This window comes from Hyla sarda, unplaced genomic scaffold (genome assembly GCF_029499605.1).
Source record: "Hyla sarda isolate aHylSar1 unplaced genomic scaffold, aHylSar1.hap1 scaffold_257, whole genome shotgun sequence".
NCBI lineage: Eukaryota > Metazoa > Chordata > Amphibia > Anura > Hylidae > Hyla > Hyla sarda.
In genome coordinates, this window is record NW_026609257.1 from 262,662 (window position 1) to 280,822 (window position 18,161).

Here is an 18,161-nt window from a genome sequence, read left to right on the forward strand (position 1 = left end):
GACATATGTCCATCAAGTTCAACCAGGGAATTAAGGGGTAGGGGTGTGGCGCGATATTGGGGAAGGGATGAGATTTTATATTTCTTCATAAGCATTAATCTTATTTTGTCAATTAGGAACATTCAGCACCCACCCGCTATAAGGCAGCTGCCTATCATGTCATGCCCTACCTGCACAGGTGTGCTGGCTGCTCAGATGATCCAATTAAGGAGGCCATTTAGTCAGCAGCAGCAGAAGTCCTGTGCCTGGACGCTCCAACAGCGGCCAAACACAAGCAGAAGCAGAAGCAGCAGCAGCACCACCTTTTGTTTTTTGGCTGCAGCAGAAGCAAGGCCCACAGGGCTGGCTAGCTGGCTAGCCAGCAAGCAGGTAGCAATGAAAGTAGGAATCTTTCTTTTTAACCCTGTAAGGGGGTGGTGCACTGTACCCGAAGATACTGCCATATCGGGTCAATGCATAGGGCGACGGAAGCAAGCTTCGAAATCGGCCCCCGTTCTCAAAAATCCATTTAATATATGGTCCCCAGATAGGGGACGTATCAGATATTAAACTGATAAGAACAGATTTTTTTTTTTTTTTTTTTTATCTAAAGCCGAGGAACGTGCTTTCGATTCACCCAAAGTGCAAGAAAAAGTGCAAACGTGTTACACTAAAAAAACTTGCACAAAGGATGCGGTCTATCGCAAGCCCTTCTCCGATAGGAGAGAGGCCCCCCAACAAACCTTACCCTTCGCCTCCGGACCAAAAGGTACCTGCGAGGTTCCAGGTTCGATGTCCCTTTTCGCCGAAGCTACTAGGGGACCACAAATGCTCCCGGCATCCCCCTTGGCGTTAGCCAAGGTATCTGCCCGCAGAGCCGATTACGGTAGGTACCCTGCCAAAGCAGGAGTACCCGGGGTGTTTGCAGGGAGGTGCGGAACCTAATGGCCACACACACCTCCCCTAGACCGCCAGGAGGGACACCCAGAAGGGCTACCGCATCCTGACCAATCCTGTGAACACACAACACGCAAAAAGTGACACAGTGAGACAAAAAAGAAATAAATAAGTGAATGTGTGCAGATATACTGCCCGGACATCCGGCCGGATCTATAAAAATTTCTCTGATCCTAGCCAGAAGGCCGGGAAGCAAGAGGTGAGTGCCACAAGGTGAAGAGATTATGGTGCCCGTGCTTCAACTCAGTGAGTCTATCCTCCCAGTGAGTTTCGGCACCTCGGGGTCACCACTCCCCGAGGCACAAAAGTACCTCGGCTCTAGACCCTCTCAGCCTCATGGCGAGACCCGGAGGGAACAGGTCACATCGGGGCAGCCGTCGAGCTGATTCCTCAGAACCAGCCCCGGAAAGCCCTGGTACACCTGCATCCTCCATGCAGCACCCATCCCCACCATCCCCATCCCGGCGTTACTGTCCACCGGCATGAAAAACTGATAAGAACAGATACTACACTTGATCTTAGCCAAAAGGCCGAGAAGCGATAACCGTGAAAGGGGCGGGCCCAACAAGGTCCCCTTCATGGGCACTATCACTGCTTGCTGTCAGGGAGGCTGCCAGACAATTTCCCATGCACACTCTGGGCTGGGGGGCAGTCAACCACCAGTACACACAGCAGAACCTAAACCCATACCATTATTGCTAAGCAGCAAGACAGGGGCCCATTGCACTCACACGGGGCCTTTTTAAATGCAATCCATAACCCGGATTTGCCAGGAACCCTTCTTACTCCTCCTACTTGCATGTGACACTGGGCTTAGGATCTGCATAGGAAACACACACACAAGCACACACCTACCTTTGTTGCCTGCAGATGCCTCCTTGGCTGTCCCCAAACGGTATCAAACCAACACCCACGGGAAGCTGTAAGCATAGAGGACATGCCTGCACCCTATTGGACTTACCTGTGTGGGTTAAATCCGGGTTATTTGACAACCTATGGCGGTGATGGTTCTGCTCAGGCAGAGCAGTGCTGATGCTCCTCATAAAGCTGTCGCTGCTGTGAAGGTTCTAGGTGACATCACAATCCCTATGGTTACATACACAACAAAGCTGGGTTGTTGTTGTTTACACTCTGCAAGGCCTGTGGAAGTGAGTGACATCATAGCACTGTAGTTCTGAGGGTTCTAGATGGATGCAACAATCTCCTGTTGCTTCTATGAAGGCCATAATAGACGACATCACCAAACAGCTCCATAGTCACATACACAGCAAAGGTGAGATGTTGTTTACACCTAGTGATGTCAGTGGTATTGAGTGACATCACAGCACAGTGCTAAGGCTCCTGAGCCTGGACACAGCAGCGGCTGCAATATCTCAACGGAGAATACGTTTATATATATGTGTGTGTGTGCGCGTATATATATATATATATATATATATATATATATATATATATATATTTCTCCGCCGAAATCACTTTTAAACCCATTTCCACCTTTTTTACCCTTCTCTTCCTCTTACTTTTTTTTCACGTTTTTTTACGTTTTTCTCCTTTTCGCCTCTTTTCTGGGCGTATTATTCTTCTTTTTCTTCTTTTTTTTCATCTAATGCATACCCCATCAGTGCAGCAATGCTTATTCAATACCGCCAGCAGATGGAGACACTGGGGGATAATTTTCTAAGGATTTATACTGATTTTTCCTGTCTGAATTTGTCGCACAGAAAGTTGCAGGCCAAATATGTGTGACATTTCTGCGACTTTAGCTTCTAGAGCATTTTTACAACATTATACATAGGTGCTGAATACATAAAAAGCGACTGTTCAGCGACAGACAAGTCGCATCGGCTGAAAGTAGGCCAGAATGTCAGTCCATGTTGGAGCAGGTTTAGATACAGTCTAAAGCATAGATCTCAAAGTCTGTGCACAGAATTTAGCAAGGGCCTCGCACCTTCTGATGCATCAGGTAGGTGCACAATAGCATAGCCTAACCCTCTGTACTTTGGTCTGGTCTATATTGATGCGGGACATAGACAGCCAGCTGATGACCAATCCATTAGTGCAATGGATGGCTGGAAGCATTTGTCTTTGCCTTTGCAATACCACAGAAGCAATGCATGGTCAATGTACAGCAATGACACACCTGTGTGAACAGCCAGGAGACCCCCCCATGTTATGTTACATAGTTACATAGTTAGTACGGTCGAAAAAAGACATATGTCCATCAAGTTCAACCAGGGAATTAAGGGGTAGGGGTGTGGCGCGATATTGGGGAAGGGATGAGATTTTATATTTCTTCATAAGCATTAATCTTATTTTGTCAATTAGGAACATTCAGCACCCACCCGCTATAAGGCAGCTGCCTATCATGTCATGCCCTACCTGCACAGGTGTGCTGGCTGCTCAGATGATCCAATTAAGGAGGCCATTTAGTCAGCAGCAGCAGAAGTCCTGTGCCTGGACGCTCCAACAGCGGCCAGACACAAGCAGAAGCAGCAGCAGCACCACCTTTTGTTTTTTGGCTGCAGCAGCAGCAAGGCCCACAGGGCTGGCTAGCTGGCTAGCCAGCAAGCAGGTAGCAATGAAAGTAGGAATCTTTCTTTTTAACCCTGTAAGGGGGTGGTGCACTGTACCCGAAGATACTGCCATATCGGGTCAATGCATAGGGCGACGGAAGCAAGCTTCGAAATCGGCCCCCGTTCTCAAAAATCCATTTAATATATGGTCCCCAGATAGGGGACGTATCAGATATTAAACTGATAAGAACAGATACTACACTTGATCTTAGCCAAAAGGCCGAGAAGCGATAACCGTGAAAGGGGCGGGCCCAACAAGGTCCCCTTCATGGGCACTATCACTGCTTGCTGTCAGGGAGGCTGCCAGACAATTTCCCATGCACACTCTGGGCTGGGGGACAGTCAACCACCAGTACACACAGCAGAACCTAAACCCATACCATTATTGCTAAGCAGCAAGACAGGGGCCCATTGCACTCACACGGGGCCTTTTTAAATGCAATCCATAACCCGGATTTGCCAGGAACCCTTCTTACTCCTCCTACTTGCATGTGACACTGGGCTTAGGATCTGCATAGGAAACACACACACAAGCACACACCTACCTTTGTTGCCTGCAGATGCCTCCTTGGCTGTCCCCAAACGGTATCAAACCAACACCCACGGGAAGCTGTAAGCATAGAGGACATGCCTGCACCCTATTGGACTTACCTGTGTGGGTTAAATCCGGGTTATTTGACAACCTATGGCGGTGATGGTTCTGCTCAGGCAGAGCAGTGCTGATGCTCCTCATAAAGCTGTCGCTGCTGTGAAGGTTCTAGGTGACATCACAATCCCTATGGTTACATACACAACAAAGCTGGGTTGTTGTTGTTTACACTCTGCAAGGCCTGTGGAAGTGAGTGACATCATAGCACTGTAGTTCTGAGGGTTCTAGATGGATGCAACAATCTCCTGTTGCTTCTATGAAGGCCATAATAGACGACATCACCAAACAGCTCCATAGTCACATACACAGCAAAGGTGAGATGTTGTTTACACCTAGTGATGTCAGTGGTATTGAGTGACATCACAGCACAGTGCTAAGGCTCCTGGGCCTGGACACAGCAGCGGCTGCAATATCTCAACGGAGAATACGTTTATATATATGTGTGTGTGTGCGCGTATATATATATAAATATATATATATATATATATATATATATATATATATATTTCTCCGCCGAAATCACTTTTAAACCCATTTCCACCTTTTTTTCCCTTCTCTTCCTCTTACTTTTTTTTCACGTTTTTTTACGTTTTTCTCCTTTTTGCCTCTTTTCTGGGCGTATTATTCTTCTTTTTCTTCTTTTTTTTCGTCTAATGCATACCCCATCAGTGCAGCAATGCTTATTCAATACCGCCAGCAGATGGAGACACTGGGGGATAATTTTCTAAGGATTTATACTGATTTTTCCTGTCTGAATTTGTCGCACAGAAAATGCAGGCCAAATATGTGTGACATTTCTGCGACTTTAGCTTCTAGAGCATTTTTACAACATTATACATAGGTGCTGAATACATAAAAAGCGACTGTTCAGCGACAGACAAGTCGCATCGGCTGAAAGTAGGCCAGAATGTCAGTCCATGTTGGAGCAGGTTTAGATACAGTCTAAAGCATAGATCTCAAAGTCTGTGCACAGAATTTAGCAAGGGCCTCGCACCTTCTGATGCATCAGGTAGGTGCACAATAGCATAGCCTAACCCTCTGTACTTTGGTCTATATTGATGCGGGACATAGACAGCCAGCTGATGACCAATCCATTAGTGCAATGGATGGCTGGAAGCATTTGTCTTTGCCTTTGCAATACCACAGAAGCAATGCATGGTCAATGTACAGCAATGACACACCTGTGTGAACAGCCAGGAGACCCCCCCATGTTATGTTACATAGTTAGTACGGTCGAAAAAAGACATATGTCCATCAAGTTCAACCAGGGAATTAAGGGGTAGGGGTGTGGCGCGATATTGGGGAAGGGATGAGATTTTATATTTCTTCATAAGCATTAATCTTATTTTGTCAATTAGGTACATTCAGCACCCACCCGCTATAAGGCAGCTGCCTATCATGTCATGCCCTACCTGCACAGGTGTGCTGGCTGCTCAGACAATCCAATTAAGGAGGCCATTTAGTCAGCAGCAGCAGAAGTCCTGTGCCTGGACGCTCCAACAGCGGCCAGACACAAGCAGAAGCAGCAGCAGCACCACCTTTTGTTTTTTGGCTGCAGCAGCAGCAAGGCCCACAGGGCTGGCTAGCTGGCTAGCCAGCAAGCAGGTAGCAATGAAAGTAGGAATCTTTCTTTTTAACCCTGTAAGGGGGTGGTGCACTGTACCCGAAGATACTGCCATATCGGGTCAATGCATAGGGCGACGGAAGCAAGCTTCGAAATCGGCCCCCGTTCTCAAAAATCCATTTAATATATGGTCCCCAGATAGGGGACGTATCAGATATTAAACTGATCAGAACAGATTTTTTTTAACTTGACTACCCTTACGGGGGCAACTTTATTAAAAATTAAATAATATTAACAAAGTTGTGCAAATATGTCAATAAATACAGTTACATATAAATAACATATTTACAACATATTAAAACATAAAATGGGCACTTGGTGGCTTTACAAGATAGAATTCCATTCTTTTAAAAACCATTTTCTAGATAAAAGCGGAAATCTCTTCTTGTCTAAAAGATAGTACTGGTACATTTCATAAAAACAGATAGATAAAATGTCCTTCACAGATAAAACCTCATGCTTGAAAAATAAAATATTCCTGGCCTTCCACAGAGCTGCCTTCACACAGTTTATGATCTTCCATGCAATAGTCTCTTGAGTCCGTGTTGGGCATTCCAGGCAACCATAAAAAACCACTGCAATATTTAAGTCTTTTAGTCCAGTTATCCTTTTTACCAGAGGGAGTATCTTTGTCCATATTTTCTGCGAGTAAAAACAAGTCCATATTAGATGGTGCACGGTCTCCTCTTGTCGGCATCCCTCCCTCGGGCAGGTTGCAGAGTTGGATAATCCTCTTCGGTGCTGGAATGCCCGGCATGGAAGACACTCGTGTGCGCAGCTCCAGGCCAGGTCCTTCTGTGAATTAAAAAGATAATTAATACTCAACATCTTCCAAATCTGTATACACTTCTGTTCGTTAAAATTTTTGATGGGAGTCACGGTACTGGTTTCTTTTATTTCCTTTAGTAGTTTTTTGCTATTGCACAGATCCTGAACACTTTTACCTTTAAAATTATATAAGTTTAAAATTTTTCCTAAAATCATGTATTGAGGGGGTAAATTCAAAGAATAAGGGCAACTTAAAACTGTAGAAAACCAGCCGTTCCTCCGCATAAAATAACCAGTATTAAAACGAACAAAATAAGACCAGTAGCTATCTTTAAAAACAGTAGTAAAACACATGCTAAAAAACTTTATTAAAAGGAAAGCTTTAAAATCTGGAAAATCCTTACCGCCCCTGGAGTTCGGTTTTATCACAATTTGTCTCTTTAATTTTTCGCTCTTAGAACTCCAAAAGAAAGTAAAACAAGCTTTTGTTATTTTCTTTAGAACCATTTCGGGGGGTGGGAAAACCAGACTTAAATACAATAAAATAGGTAAAAGCACCATTTTTGTAATTAAAACCTTCCCTTCCATTGTAAGTTCTCGCATGTTCCACATACATATTTTCTTATTTATTTTTTGAGCCACCAAGTCCCAGCTATTAAAACCATTATTAGACTCGTCAAAGGAGACACCTAAAATCTGCACCGACTCAGACACAGGGACGGGCACATCATACAAAGGCATTCCGCCTATGTTTAAAATGTTACTTTTGTTAAAATTGACTTTAAAACCGGAGGCACAATTAAAATATTGAATCTGTTTTAGCGTCTTCTGAAGCGATGGGGTGTCCCTGCAAAACACCGCAACATCGTCCATGTACCCCACTACCTTCGCCTCTAGTCCCCCTCCTCCTGGCAGGGGGGCTCCATGGATCTGCTTATCCTTTCGTATTGTACATAAAAGAGGCTCTATTGCGCAAATGAAGAGTAGTGGGGACAAGGGACACCCCTGCTTCACTCCGGAATTTAAAATCACGCCCTGTGTCTTAAAACCATTTACTAAAATTTTACTAGTACAGTTATCATAAAAAGCTCTAAGAGACAATAAAAAGCCATCAGGTATACCCATTTTCTCTAAAACCTTAAAAAGATAAAAATGTGACACCCTGTCGAAAGCTTTTTCAAAATCTATGGATAAAACCGCCAGCTTTCCTTTTCTTAATTTGGTGTCGCTAATTACATCCTTTAAAAGGTTTAGGTTCTCCCATAAACTCCTCCCAGGCACCCCACAGACTTGGTTTGTATGAATTATTTTATGGATTACGTTCTTTAAGCGGTTAGCACACAGTTTCGCCATTATTTTATAGTCGCAGTTCAGAAGGGTGATTGGTCTCCAGTTTTTGAGTTCCGACCGGTCTCCCTTTTTGAATAGCAGGGAGACATCACCCTTCTTCCATGAGCCTGGGAGGATTTTAGACTTAAAGACTTCCGTAAAAAGGGAGAACAAATCTTCTTTTAAAATACCATAAAAAGTAACATAAAATTCAATGGGTATACCATCCGGCCCAGGCACTTTACCTGTTTTAAAACTCTTGACGGTCTCTAAAATCTCCTGCTCTGAAATATTCTGCAATAAAAAAGACTGTGAGACAGGATCTAAAAAATTGGTGATCTCCTTTAACGAGTCATTCATAAAACATTCATCAATGTGTTTTACATTAAAAAGATCCGCATAAAACTCTTGCACCTTTTTTAAAATACCCTGTACATCATTCACTCCTTCAATGTTTTCTATTAACCTTCTATTTTCATGTATTTTCTTAAAAAAATACCTGGAGCAGGTCTCGTTTTCCTCAAGATGCTGTATTCGAGACCTAAAGATAATTTCTTTTCCTTTCTGCTCCAGGCACTTAGTTATTTCTTTTTTAAGATCATGTACCTCCTTCTCCACCTCCATCCCATGTGCTCTGAATTTGTACAGGGTTTGCAGACGAGTATTTAGGATATTATAAAATTCACGTTTTTCTTTAGCTTTCCTAACCCCAACACGGATAAAAAATTCTTTTATTTTTAGTTTCATTTTTTCCCACCAGATACTGGTGGGAGTGTTGGGGTCTTTTACTCGTCTGCATTCCTTGTAAAAGGTGATAAAATCTGATAAAACCTGCGGATCTTCTAAAAGGGACACGTTTAACTTCCAGGCATTCCTACCAGTTCTCCTTTTAAAATCACTTTTAACTTTAAAATACAATAATTTATGGTCAGAAAAAACATTGGTAAAAAGATCACAGTTAAAAGGCAGTACTTGATAAGAACAAAAAATAAAATCTATCCTGGAGCTACAGCTTGCATTGCTCCAGGTAACACCGTCTTCCTCTGGTACGTTAAAATTACATTTTTTAAAAACATCAGTGAGATTAAAATCTAAAATCAAGTTTTTTAACATAAAAGACGTCTTATCATAGTTCCTACTCACTGCGTTCGAAAAACGGCGTTCTCCCCTTAAAATACAATTAAAATCACCTGATAAAACAAGAGGACTAGAATTGTTAATAAAAAGGGGTAAAATCTCCAACATTTTTATTCTTTCATTCTTATCAGGAGAACCATAAAAATTTAAAAACTGCCATTTAATACCATTAATAAAAGCGCTGACCAATAAAATTCTGCCTGGTAAAATTTCGTTAAAACTCTCAATTAAAACGTTCCCTTTAAAAAGTATGGCGACCCCTGCTGATCTGGACTCATTTGATCCAGACCAGACTGATGGACCGTGCACCCAATCATCTTCATATTCTTTATAATTTAATCTGTGCGGGATGCCACATTCCTGCAGGAAAAGGACGGAAGCAGCAAAAACCGACAAGTAATTAAATAGGGCAACCCTTCTTACTCTGGCGCTCACACTTCTCACGTTCAAGGACAGACCGGACAACTCAGCCATGGGAATGTACAAGAAAACGTCTTACACCTCTGATTCCCCCTCCGAAGCCTCATACCCCCCAAAATCTGACTCAACTGTACGCATAGAGGAAGCAGGAGAGGAGGCACCATCACTCAGCCGACCCCCCTCCTCCATCATGATTGAGGCATAGTTGTTCTCGGGCATCCTGGCAATCAGGGCTCCAGACTCATTGGGTTCTTCCACCTCTTGCCCCTCCATAGGGGTCGGGTGTTCACTTAGTTCCGTCTCTGGTACCTCAGAGACGGTCACCCCTGAAACCTCCTCCTGGCAGGGAGGAGGGGGGTTATCCCCTATGGGGACCTGTGGAGGAACGTCACTTGGGTTCCCTGCATCCGCAGGTACTTCCATCGGCTCCCCCTGGACCGCCTCCGAATAGAGTCTTCTGGAGCCCCTCCGCCTTTTAACCTTCACCTCTCCACCCGGATCATCGCTCTCAGGGGGACCCTGAGCCAGAGGTTGCTGAGGAGCGGATTCGGCCGCCGTCCGCTCCTCTCTTAACCCAGCATGCTCCTGGGGGCCAGTTTTTTCACCACTTGCACGTTTTTTGGCCATCCTCTGCTCTTTAGGGTCCCCTCCTTTTGACTGAGGGGGGTCTTTCTCCTTCTCCATCTCACCGCTTACCTCTTGTGGGGGGGTAATCACTGGCTCTGCTTGCCTCGGCTGGTGTCCCGGTTGCTGTCCTTGCTGCCTCCAGGGTTGCCACTGCTGCTCCGTCCTATGTCTGTGGGGACAAGAGGAGAAAAGGTGACCGAATTGTTGACAGAAATTGCACCTCCCTCCTCTTGTGCATTTCTCTGTCTCGTGCTGTGTGCTTCCACATTTTTTGCATGTACTTTCACAGTTTTCTTTTGTGTGTCCATATCTGTGACACTTCCTGCAGTAGCTTGGCATCCCCGCATAAAAGAGGTCGCCACACATATTATTTATTTTAAAACGAGCTGGTGGTAGTTGAATTCCCCCTGGCAATCTGTCATCTTTTTTGCATGTAACCTGAAATCTCCACTTAGATGTCCAGATGCCACAGCTGTTCATGATTTTTCCTCTGCACTCAACCTTACTAAAATAGACTTGTAAAAACAACTCAACATCGTGTAGGTTGGCGAAAGGGGAATACATCTTTACTACCACCAGCTTAATATCGTCTAGAACGTGCTCAATAATCCGAACACCCTGAAGCTTTTTGTCTTTACTCGCAGCAGCTCTGGTAACAAAATCTCTGTGGATGCCATTTTGTGTGAACGTCACATCAAAAATTTTACGCTTCGGGTAGTCCTGGATTGCCAATATCTCGCCCTTCTGTATTCCGAAAACTCCTCCGAGCACGTCCTCTACTACGAATTTCAAATCGTCCGCCCTTTTGGTATCATCCGTGAGAATGACTCTCACGGTGTTTTTGATCCTTGCGTATGCCGGCACAGAACCTGGATCCGGATCATCATCCATGGTTCTAACCTCTCTCCACCCGAAGGTCTTGAGAGGCGATCGCTACTCGTTACCCTGGGACTAGGCCCTCTCCCCAATAGCAACAAGTGGGTGAAGCCCAGGCAATAAACCTGGGCGATCCCACAAGGCCGAGGAGAGGGGTACCCGAGTACCTTCTGACCAGATCTCCTGTATTACTACACTTGATCTTAGCCAAAAGGCCGAGAAGCGATAACCGTGAAAGGGGCGGGCCCAACAAGGTCCCCTTCATGGGCACTATCACTGCTTGCTGTCAGGGAGGCTGCCAGACAATTTTCCATGCACACTCTGGGCTGGGGGGCAGTCAACCACCAGTACACACAGCAGAACCTAAACCCATACCATTATTGCTAAGCAGCAAGACAGGGGCCCATTGCACTCCCACGGGGCCTTTTTAAATGCAATCCATAACCCGGATTTGCCAGGAACCCTTCTTACTCCTCCTACTTGCATGTGACACTGGGCTTAGGATCTGCATAGGAAACACACACACAAGCACACACCTACCTTTGTTGCCTGCAGATGCCTCCTTGGCTGTCCCCAAACGGTATCAAACCAACACCCACGGGAAGCTGTAAGCATAGAGGACATGCCTGCACCCCATTGGACTTACCTGTGTGGGTTAAATCCGGGTTATTTGACAACCTATGGCGGTGATGGTTCTGCTCAGGCAGAGCAGTGCTGATGCTCCTCATAAAGCTGTCGCTGCTGTGAAGGTTCTAGGTGACATCACAATCCCTATGGTTACATACACAACAAAGCTGGGTTGTTGTTGTTTACACTCTGCAAGGCCTGTGGAAGTGAGTGACATCATAGCACTGTAGTTCTGAGGGTTCTAGATGGATGCAACAATCTCCTGTTGCTTCTATGAAGGCCATAATAGACGACATCACCAAACAGCTCCATAGTCACATACACAGCAAAGGAGAGATGTTGTTTACACCTAGTGATGTCAGTGGTATTGAGTGACATCACAGCACAGTGCTAAGGCTCCTGCGCCTGGACACAGCAGCGGCTGCAATATCTCAACGGAGAATACGTTTATATATATGTGTGTGTGTGCGCGTATATATATATATATATATATATATATATATATATATATATATATATTTCTCCGCCGAAATCACTTTTAAACCCATTTCCACCTTTTTTTCCCTTCTCTTCCTCTTACTTTTTTTCACGTTTTTTTACGTTTTTCTCCTTTTCGCCTCTTTTCGGGGCGTATTATTCTTCTTTTTCTTCTTTTTTTTCGTCTAATGCATACCCCATCAGTGCAGCAATGCTTATTCAATACCGCCAGCAGATGGAGACACTGGGGGATAATTTTCTAAGGATTTATACTGATTTTTCCTGTCTGAATTTGTCGCACAGAAAGTTGCAGGCCAAATATGTGTGACATTTCTGCGACTTTAGCTTCTAGAGCATTTTTACAACATTATACATAGGTGCTGAATACATAAAAAGCGACTGTTCAGCGACAGACAAGTCGCATCGGCTGAAAGTAGGCCAGAATGTCAGTCCATGTTGGAGCAGGTTTAGATACAGTCTAAAGCATAGATCTCAAAGTCTGTGCACAGAATTTAGCAAGGGCCTCGCACCTTCTGATGCATCAGGTAGGTGCACAATAGCATAGCCTAACCCTCTGTACTTTGGTCTATATTGATGCGGGACATAGACAGCCAGCTGATGACCAATCCATTAGTGCAATGGATGGCTGGAAGCATTTGTCTTTGCCTTTGCAATACCACAGAAGCAATGCATGGTCAATGTACAGCAATGACACACCTGTGTGAACAGCCAGGAGACCCCCCCCCCATGTTATGTTACATAGTTACATAGTTAGTACGGTCGAAAAAAGACATATGTCCATCAAGTTCAACCAGGGAATTAAGGGGTAGGGGTGTGGCGCGATATTGGGGAAGGGATGAGATTTTATATTTCTTCATAAGCATTAATCTTATTTTGTCAATTAGGAACATTCAGCACCCACCCGCTATCAAGGCAGCTGCCTATCATGTCATGCCCTACCTGCACAGGTGTGCTGGCTACTCAAATGATCCAATTAAGGAGGCCATTTAGTCAGCAGCAGCAGAAGTCCTGTGCCTGGACGCTCCAACAGCGGCCAGACACAAGCAGAAGCAGCAGAAGCAGCAGAAGCAGCAGCAGCACCACCTTTTGTTTTTTGGCTGCAGCAGCAGCAAGGCCCACAGGGCTGGCTAGCTGGCTAGCCAGCAAGCAGGTAGCAATGAAAGTAGGAATCTTTCTTTTTAACCCTGTAAGGGGGTGGTGCACTGTACCCGAAGATACTGCCATATCGGGTCAATGCATAGGGCGACGGAAGCAAGCTTCGAAATCGGCCCCCGTTCTCAAAAATCCATTTAATATATGGTCCCCAGATAGGGGACGTATCAGATATTAAACTGATAAGAACAGATACTACACTTGATCTTAGCCAAAAGGCCGAGAAGCGATAACCGTGAAAGGGGCGGGCCCAACAAGGTCCCCTTCATGGGCACTATCACTGCTTGCTGTCAGGGAGGCTGCCAGACAATTTTCCATGCACACTCTGGGCTGGGGGGCAGTCAACCACCAGTACACACAGCAGAACCTAAACCCATACCATTATTGCTAAGCAGCAAGACAGGGGCCCATTGCACTCCCACGGGGCCTTTTTAAATGCAATCCATAACCCGGATTTGCCAGGAACCCTTCTTACTCCTCCTACTTGCATGTGACACTGGGCTTAGGATCTGCATAGGAAACACACACACAAGCACACACCTACCTTTGTTGCCTGCAGATGCCTCCTTGGCTGTCCCCAAACGGTATCAAACCAACACCCACGGGAAGCTGTAAGCATAGAGGACATGCCTGCACCCCATTGGACTTACCTGTGTGGGTTAAATCCGGGTTATTTGACAACCTATGGCGGTGATGGTTCTGCTCAGGCAGAGCAGTGCTGATGCTCCTCATAAAGCTGTCGCTGCTGTGAAGGTTCTAGGTGACATCACAATCCCTATGGTTACATACACAACAAAGCTGTGTTGTTGTTGTTTACACTCTGCAAGGCCTGTGGAAGTGAGTGACATCATAGCACTGTAGTTCTGAGGGTTCTAGATGGATGCAACAATCTCCTGTTGCTTCTATGAAGGCCATAATAGACGACATCACCAAACAGCTCCATAGTCACATACACAGCAAAGGAGAGATGTTGTTTACACCTAGTGATGTCAGTGGTATTGAGTGACATCACAGCACAGTGCTAAGGCTCCTGGGCCTGGACACAGCAGCGGCTGCAATATCTCAACGGAGAATACGTTTATATATATATATGTGTGTGTGTGCGCGTATATATATTATATATATATATATATATATATATATTTCTCCGCCGAAATCACTTTTAAACCCATTTCCACCTTTTTTTCCCTTCTCTTCCTCTTACTTTTTTTTCACGTTTTTTTACGTTTTTCTCCTTTTCGCCTCTTTTCTGGGCGTATTATTCTTCTTTTTCTTCTTTTTTTTCGTCTAATGCATACCCCATCAGTGCAGCAATGCTTATTCAATACCGCCAGCAGATGGAGACACTGGGGGATAATTTTCTAAGGATTTATACTGATTTTTCCTGTCTGAATTTGTCGCACAGAAAGTTGCAGGCCAAATATGTGTGACATTTCTGCGACTTTAGCTTCTAGAGCATTTTTACAACATTATACATAGGTGCTGAATACATAAAAAGCGACTGTTCAGCGACAGACAAGTCGCATCGGCTGAAAGTAGGCCAGAATGTCAGTCCATGTTGGAGCAGGTTTAGATACAGTCTAAAGCATAGATCTCAAAGTCTGTGCACAGAATTTAGCAAGGGCCTCGCACCTTCTGATGCATCAGGTAGGTGCACAATAGCATAGCCTAATCCTCTGTACTTTGGTCTATATTGATGCGGGACATAGACAGCCAGCTGATGACCAATCCATTAGTGCAATGGATGGCTGGAAGCATTTGTCTTTGCCTTTGCAATACCACAGAAGCAATGCATGGTCAATGTACAGCAATGACACACCTGTGTGAACAGCCAGGAGACCCCCCCATGTTATGTTACATAGTTACATAGTTAGTACGGTCGAAAAAAGACATATGTCCATCAAGTTCAACCAGGGAATTAAGGGGTAGGGGTGTGGCGCGATATTGGGGAAGGGATGAGATTTTATATTTCTTCATAAGCATTAATCTTATTTTGTCAATTAGGAACATTCAGCACCCACCCGCTATCAAGGCAGCTGCCTATCATGTCATGCCCTACCTGCACAGGTGTGCTGGCTACTCAAATGATCCAATTAAGGAGGCCATTTAGTCAGCAGCAGCAGAAGTCCTGTGCCTGGACGCTCCAACAGCGGCCAGACACAAGCAGCAGAAGCAGCACCACCTTTTGTTTTTTGGCTGCAGCAGCAGCAGCAAGGCCCACAGGGCTGGCTAGCTGGCTAGCCAGCAAGCAGGTAGCAATGAAAGTAGGAATCTTTCTTTTTAACCCTGTAAGGGGGTGGTGCACTGTACCCGAAGATACTGCCATATCGGGTCAATGCATAGGGGCGACGGAAGCAAGCTTAGAAATCGGCCCCCGTTCTCAAAAATCCATGTTAATATATGGTCCCCAGATAGGGGACGTATCAGATATTAAACTGATATGAACAGATACTACACTTGATCTTAGCCAAAAGGCCGAGAAGCGATAACCGTGAAAGGGGCGGGCCCAACAAGGTCCCCTTCATGGGCACTATCACTGCTTGCTGTCAGGGAGGCTGCCAGACAATTTTCCATGCACACTCTGGGCTGGGGGGGCAGTCAACCACCAGTACACACAGCAGAACTAAACCCATACCATTATTGCTAAGCAGCAAGACAGGGGCCCATTGCACTCCCACGGGGCCTTTTTAAATGCAATCCATAACCCGGATTTGCCAGGAACCCTTCTTACTCCTCCTACTTGCATGTGACACTGGGCTTAGGATCTGCATAGGAAACACACACACAAGCACACACCTACCTTAGTTGCCTGCAGATGCCTCCTTGGCTGTCCCCAAACGGTATCAAACCAACACCCACGGGAAGCTGTAAGCATAGAGGACATGCCTGCACCCCATTGGGACTTACCTGTGTGGGTTAAATCCGGGTTATTTGACAACCTATGGCGGTGATGGTTCTGCTCAGGCAGAGCAGTGCTGATGCTCCTCATAAAGCTGTCGCTGCTGTGAAGGTTCTAGGTGACATCACAATCCCTATGGTTACATACACAACAAAGCTGGGTTGTTGTTGTTTACACTCTGCAAGGCCTGTGGAAGTGAGTGACATCATAGCACTGTAGTTCTGAGGGTTCTAGATGATGCAACAATCTCCTGTTGCTTCTATGAAGGCCATAATAGACGACATCACCAAACAGCTCCATAGTCACATACACAGCAAAGGAGAGATGTTGTTTACACCTAGTGATGTCAGTGGTATTGAGTGACATCACAGCACAGTGCTAAGGCTCCTGGGCCTGGACACAGCAGCGGCTGCAATATCTCAACGGAGAATACGTTTATATATATGTGTGTGTGTGCGCGTATATATATATATATATATATTATATATATATATATATATATTTCTCAGATTTAACCAAATCACTTTTAAACCCATTTCACCTTTTTTTCCCTTCTCTTCCTCTTACTTTTTTTTCACGTTTTTTTACCGTTTTTCTCCTTTTCGCCTCTTTTCTGGGCGTATTATTCTTCTTTTTTCTTCTTTTTTTTCCGTCTAATGCATACCCCATCAGTGCAGCAATGCTTATTCAATACCGCCAGCAGATGGAGACACTGGGGGATAATTTTCTAAGGATTTATACTGATTTTTCTGTCTGAATTTGTCGCACAGAAAGTTGCAGGCCAAATATGTGTGACATTTCTGCGACTTTAGCTTCTAGAGCATTTTTACAACATTATACATAGGTGCTGAATACATAAAAAGCGACTGTTCAGCGACAGACAAGTCGCATCGGCTGAAAGTAGGCCAGGAATGTCAGGTCCATGTTGGAGCAGTTTAGATACAGTCTAAAGCATAGATCCCAAAGTCTGTGCACAGAATTTAGCAAGGGCCTCGCACCTTCTGATGCATCAGGTAGGTGCACAATAGCATAAGCCTAACCCTCTGTACTTTGGTCTATATTGATGCGGGACATAGACAGCCAGCTGATGACCAATCCATTAGTGCAATGGATGGCTGGAAGCATTTGTCTTTGCCTTTGCAATACCACAGAAGCAATGCATGGTCAATGTACAGCAATGACACACCTGTGTGAACAGCAGGAGACCCCCCCCCCCCCCCCATGTTATGTTACATAGTTACATAGTTAGTACGGTCGAAAAAAAGACATATGTCCATCAAGTTCAACCAGGGAATTAAGGGGTAGGGGTGTGGCGCGATATTGGGGAAGGGATGAGATTTTATATTTCTTCATAAGCATTAATCTTATTTTGTCAATTAGGAACATTCAGCACCCACGCCCTATCAAGGCAGCTGCCTATCATGTCATGCCCTACCTGCACAGGTGTGCTGGCTACTCAAATGATCCAATTAAGGAGGCCATTTAGTCAGCAGCAGCAGAAGTCCTGTGCCTGGACGCTCCAACAGCGGGCCAGACACAAGCAGAAGCAGAAGAAGCAGCAGCAGCACCACCTTTTGTTTTTTGGCTGCAGCAGCAGCAAGGCCCACAGGGCTGGCTAGCTGGCTAGCCAGCAAGCAGGTAGCAATGAAAGTAGGAATCTTTCTTTTTAACCCTGTAAGGGGGTGGTGCACTGTACCCGAAGATACTGCCATATCGGGTCAATGCATAGGGCGACGGAAGCAAGCTTCGAAATCGGCCCCCGTTCTCAAAAATCCATTTAATATATGGTCCCCAGATAGGGGACGTATCAGATATTAAACTGATAAGAACAGATACTACACTTGATCTTAGCCAAAAGGCCGAGAAGCGATAACCGTGAAAGGGGCGGGCCCAACAAGGTCCCCTTCATGGGCACTATCACTGCTTGCTGTCAGGGAGGCTGCCAGACAATTTTCCATGCACACTCTGGGCTGGGGGGCAGTCAACCACCAGTACACACAGCAGAACCTAAACCCATACCATTATTGCTAAGCAGCAAGACAGGGG

General features: G+C 45.2%; 7 non-coding genes and 1 pseudogene across 7 annotated transcripts; all 8 read right to left on the reverse strand.

Annotated features, from left to right (window-relative positions):
• Positions 1-411: 411 nt before the first annotated feature.
• On the reverse strand, positions 412-597 carry LOC130323959 (U2 spliceosomal RNA). The gene has a single exon (XR_008869131.1). It is a non-coding gene; the product is annotated as a U2 spliceosomal RNA (small nuclear RNA).
• Positions 598-1,290: 693 nt separating this feature from the next.
• LOC130323973 (U2 spliceosomal RNA) lies at positions 1,291-1,478 on the reverse strand. The gene has a single exon (XR_008869139.1). It is a non-coding gene; the product is annotated as a U2 spliceosomal RNA (small nuclear RNA).
• A 2,072-nt stretch (positions 1,479-3,550) lies between these two features.
• LOC130323924 (U2 spliceosomal RNA) lies at positions 3,551-3,741 on the reverse strand. The gene has a single exon (XR_008869100.1). It is a non-coding gene; the product is annotated as a U2 spliceosomal RNA (small nuclear RNA).
• Positions 3,742-5,805: 2,064 nt separating this feature from the next.
• Positions 5,806-5,995, reverse strand: LOC130323962 (U2 spliceosomal RNA). The gene has a single exon (XR_008869134.1). It is a non-coding gene; the product is annotated as a U2 spliceosomal RNA (small nuclear RNA).
• Positions 5,996-11,033: 5,038 nt separating this feature from the next.
• Positions 11,034-11,166, reverse strand: LOC130323976 (U2 spliceosomal RNA; annotated as a pseudogene).
• Positions 11,167-13,256: 2,090 nt separating this feature from the next.
• LOC130323936 (U2 spliceosomal RNA) lies at positions 13,257-13,447 on the reverse strand. The gene has a single exon (XR_008869111.1). It is a non-coding gene; the product is annotated as a U2 spliceosomal RNA (small nuclear RNA).
• A 2,063-nt stretch (positions 13,448-15,510) lies between these two features.
• On the reverse strand, positions 15,511-15,703 carry LOC130323953 (U2 spliceosomal RNA). Its single transcript, XR_008869127.1, has one exon. It is a non-coding gene; the product is annotated as a U2 spliceosomal RNA (small nuclear RNA).
• Positions 15,704-17,795: 2,092 nt separating this feature from the next.
• On the reverse strand, positions 17,796-17,986 carry LOC130323948 (U2 spliceosomal RNA). Its single transcript, XR_008869122.1, has one exon. It is a non-coding gene; the product is annotated as a U2 spliceosomal RNA (small nuclear RNA).
• Between the last annotated feature and the right edge of the window lie 175 nt (positions 17,987-18,161).